General features: G+C 36.2%; 1 long non-coding RNA gene across 1 annotated transcript; it reads right to left on the minus strand.

Annotated features, from left to right (window-relative positions):
* Window positions 1–239: 239 nt before the first annotated feature.
* On the minus strand, window positions 240–3,614 carry LOC135220318 (uncharacterized). The gene is made up of 3 exons (XR_010315656.1): window positions 3,281–3,614; window positions 1,597–1,673; window positions 240–858 (listed from the first exon to the last, which is right to left on the minus strand). It is a non-coding gene; the product is annotated as an uncharacterized LOC135220318 (long non-coding RNA).
* Window positions 3,615–5,071: the final 1,457 nt, after the last annotated feature.

The following is a 5,071-nucleotide window of genomic DNA, read 5'->3' on the forward strand; positions in this document are numbered from 1 at the left end:
AGTCCCTCACTTTCGGTTTATTTCTGCAAAAAGTAATCCTTTATAATTTCCTGGAACTTTCATGGATATGAATATTATACTTCCAGACACAAATATCTTGAGTAAAACCAGAGATCTGAAATACTAAATTCATAGAATTATTTGTGTATGTAGGTACACTACAGACTAAAGTAAAACCATAGATCTGAAAAACTAGCTTCATTAAATTTCCATAGGTCTATGTACTCTTCTGACAGGTTTTCACTTCATAACTCCTATTCGTATTTACATAGAACTATTCATATATGTACTGAACTCAAATCATTAAAGTATTGTAAAATTATTGGTTAGAAAAACTAACTTCAAATATCATACAAGACTTACACTTTAGACAGTAAAATCATAGCTCTGTAAAACTTCATAAAAATCTTCTGTACACTAAGATTAAAATAAGTATAATCAATTCATAAGTCTAAAACTGATTTATATAGCATGTACACTGAATGACTAAAGTAAAATCATAGGTCTGAAAACTATAAAACTCTTATTGGAATTTATTATTAACATTTAGTCTTCTAACACAAACCGTTACCAGCTTCAGCCACATCGTTGTGACAAGACCTACTCGGGGTCTTTACTTGCAATCCAAGGCAAGATTGTTCGAACTGACTTCAGGTTTGCTCGAGGTAACCTAACCCTTGCTATTACAGTGGTTCTGTAGCATTCATTTAGGCAAAGTTGTTGAAATTGTCTCAAGGTCTTAAATGGTAACCTAATCCTTGCTATTCCAGTGTTCTTGTCGCCTAAACTGTGGTATATCTCCGCTAGAAACAGCTTTTAGAAAACTACCGTTGTATTCACCGTTCCGAGCAGCAGAACCTGAAATTATTTAATTAGCCAGTGTCACTAATAATTTAAGTAACATTCACTTTATTTTGAAAAATTTAGAACATTTGGAAATTTTTTAATCACCTGCATTATGATGGTAGATCTACAGTACTATTCCGCGGCGGTTTTCTATGCAGTTTTACCTCCTGAACAAGAATTTGTAGTATTTATTCGGACGACTGTAATTAACCCCCGGGCCCAGTACACTGCGAAATACATTGGACGCCCCAATCCCTAGTGGATGTCGTATCCGCGGTTACGTTCCTTGCAGTCCGTGCGGAACTATTTTGTAGAATTACCTTATAATTTTATAAGATAACAGATTAAATTTACAAGCTTATCAAATTTGAGAAAAAGTCTTTGCGACTTTGTAATCAATATTGCTCTTACACAGATTCTGATCAAAATTTATCTTACTATACATTTAAGTAAAAGTTAGTTTATAAGTAAATAACTACATTACCCAACTCATTTTACTCAGTCCTTGAAATTTTAATTAGTTTCCCAAGAGTAATTAACAGTTGAACTTACCGAGTAGTTTTTTTTTTATTTTCTTTAAGCAAACCCCCCTTTTGACATACAGCAGACATGTCTACTGTATGCCAAGAGGAGATCCTCCCCCACTTCAGATGTGCCTGAAGGGGGAGGATTAGCTTGCAAGGTTAGGGGTTTCAGAATACTATACCAAAAGAGCTGCTTACCTTTCATTTGGAAATAAAAAATAATTACCATTAGAGTCCAAGACTTCATTTCTATTGTATGATTGTATCCCTGACTTCAGGCTGTAGTCAACACAATACAACAAACTGGAAATAAATATCAGATGGTGAATTTTGTACAGCCAAGTAATAAAATTTCAATTAAAAGCTAACAACGTTAAAAAAATGTCACTTATACATAAAATCCCTGAAACTCAACATCGAATTACCAAATTAAACACTAATAATTACTAAACCTGAAAGACAAGATTCAACATGTCGCGGGAGGATTTTCCCTCACCATGACATTAAGATACGAGAATAATAATACTATTTGTATACATATACATTTTTGTCAGTCTTCTTGCCTGAAGACACGGGTCGGAGAATGGTACTGTGTCATTGTTGACACGGTGGGTATGAAGACTGACGTTTATGCTGCCTGGGATATAGGGTAGGCCTGTCCTACCTGCTATTACATGATATTCCTTGTGTGTATGGGTCTTACTATTGATGAGGCCAGGTGATGTCTTCCCACTGGGAGGCAGTTGAAGTGCGATTTCCATTTTAGGGGTATTGAAGAAAATTCCTGGTATTCAGCTTGTTTCTTTATTACTCATTACATCATGCCAAATTTCTCCCAGGCCTAGTCTCCTGGACTTGATTAATTAACCTAGTCTTCAGAACTCCTGGACTAGATCTCTGGACTAGATTTCTGGACTAGATCCCAGGAAACATTAATTTTATTAATTTTTTCCAGAAAACAATACAAGAGAGTAGTTTAGAACTACAACAAAAAATAATTCTTTATATTGAGAGACTTCAAAAAAAAAAAATAAAACTACAGATCATGGGAATTGCTTTTCCTTCATAATAAGGTAAGTATCAAACGTGGAGCAGCCCTGGAATCAATTAATTTGCAGTAAGGTATAAATCATTTGATACACTACTCCACACAGTACTTGGGTAAAACACAATATACGTCAATGGGTAAGGTTACCTGAAGATTTCTGAGAAAAACTTACTCTAAAATGAGGTAAAATTAGGCTAAGGTGCTTTTTAACAGGATATAGTCTAGCCTAGGCTTCTTCAGAAATCGTTAAGGATAGCCTACGGAAAGTTTACATGGCTGATTTTTGACTAGGTTACAATAGGCCACAAAGTTAGGTTAGTTTAATGAGGGTACAGGCTAAGTCCTATGTAATTAAGTTTTCCATGAATTTATATACATATAGCCTAACTATATTTCTCAAAAAGTCATAATTCCTCATTCAAACAGGATTAGTCTAGGGTAGGCCTTCTTAAATTACTGTATAGCTTAGCCTAAGATCATGCTCGGCAGTGAAAATTTCCATGAGAGAAGTAGGGGTAACCCCAAGATGCCCTGTAGGATGGCCAGGTTATGGTACCCTTTGGCACTGGTATTTGCAAAAAAATTCATACAAACAAAACACTTATAACTACTTTTTTTTAATGTTTTACAACCCTGCCAAACGCCAAGTTACAACTCAAAACTAACACAGCAAAATTTCATGACAATTAATGTACGTGAAGTATCTTTCACGACAATGAAAATTTTCCTCGTTAAGGCATTGCAACATGTTTGACTGGGCAGGCAATTCTGCACTTGAATTCTCGTCTGCTACTGTTCTTACATGATTGTGATCTGTTCCTACCAATGAACTAATGGTAATATTACAACTTTAAAAGCTTACCTTGCAAAGGATAGATAATCATTTGTATTAAAAATTTGGTAAAATAGCCAAAAAATGAAAGGGTGGACCGTTTGACGTCCTCACACCCAACAGCATTCGTGATTCTTACATGTGTTGCTAGTGTTACCAAAATGCAGACGAAAGATTCAGGGCAGCGTTCCATACTCATAGCGAGAGAAAAACAAAACAAGGGACTGGCTACACTGCCACACTCGTGTCCACAACAAAAATGAAAACATCTCACAGTTCCAATCACTTTTACATCAGCAGTGTAAAGATATTAGAGGAGGATGATGAATCAATTCCTAAATAAATCACTAATAATTAAAGGAATATTTTTCCCATTACAAACACAACAAAGTAATTACATTAAACAGTAACAGGAGCAAAACACTAAAAGCTCAAGACTCCAACAACCAGGACACTATCACAACCCACTGACTCCAAGACGGTAACCCGACGAACTGTTTACATAGTGTACTGTTATTCAGAGTTTCAGACGGAAGAATACTATGCCCTTGAACGCCAAGGATGATGACAGCTGAAAAGTTCAGTCTTACGAGGAGCCTCGTGTCATTTGTCAACTGAACGATAGATGGCAGCAGCGGATAAGGTATGATTTGCTTGACTGACTGTTATAAAAACTAAGGTCATCACAGACACAGTTTAAGGTGTTGTGAGAGTGAGTCTATAGGATATGTGCTAATGCAGCAGTGCAGAAATTTGATTTTATTACATATGCAGGCAGATAAGAAATCATCGTAAAATATACCAAAACAAATCATCCAGTGGGTAAATGAACGAAGGGGCAGCAGAATATATAATAGTTTACTAAAATATATTACATAATGACATAACTAAAAAAAACCCAAAGACGCGAAAATGAAGATGAACTGATCTAAAGGATTAACAATCTGTATAATTAGTGGCAGAGATGAACACCTGCCTGAGTCATACCCACACGAAACTTCGGTGTAATCAACTACTCTATACATATGTAAATTAAGGAAGCGAGTGATATTCAAGAAAAATAAGGACGTTTATTTTTGGGAATCACTTGTGCCTGAGCAATGACTCTCTACTTGTGGTTTAGTCTTGAATGATAGGTCGCAGCCACGGATGAAACAGCAAACAAACGAGCACACACTTATATGCACATGTGTGTTCATCATATGTACGTCATTGTTATTTAAGTGGCTTCCAGCCAGAGTCAGTGGAACAATTTGACGGGCCATGGAATCCTATTTTTGCATGACGTCCATGCAAAGCAATCTTAAACTACTATAGATGCAGAAACACTGCAAGTGAGAATTCATGACTCAACGAATATCATTTTGCATTTACGGCCTTGAGTACACACAGGAAGGGCTCATTACAAAATGGTATGGAACACCGGGAGCATTACATGACGAGAGTGAATAAGGGTCAATTTCACAATGTTTTTAGCTTAGAATAAGGTTCCAATTAATAGGCAATTTCCTGAAACTTGATCAAGAACTAAAAGAAAAACTCCTAAAACGTGTCAAAAGGAGGCTACTGCAGGAAACTCACGAGAACAGAAAATCAGCTTATGTCTTTTTCATTGAAGCCCTCTGTCCACATTCAACTGTTTAATGAGTAAATCCAAAATTAATCGATAGTGCAATCAGACGAGGAGAAAGTCATCACTTGAAGAAGACGGCCTTTGGCTGCTGATAAGAAAGACTTTTGTTATGCACTGAGACACTTTCAAGAACCGGTTACTCAGCCGCACCAAGCAACAGTTTCATGGACCGGTTGGTTGTTCAAAAG

This window comes from Macrobrachium nipponense, chromosome 1, assembly GCF_015104395.2.
Source record: "Macrobrachium nipponense isolate FS-2020 chromosome 1, ASM1510439v2, whole genome shotgun sequence".
Classification (NCBI taxonomy): Eukaryota; Metazoa; Arthropoda; class Malacostraca; order Decapoda; family Palaemonidae; genus Macrobrachium; species Macrobrachium nipponense.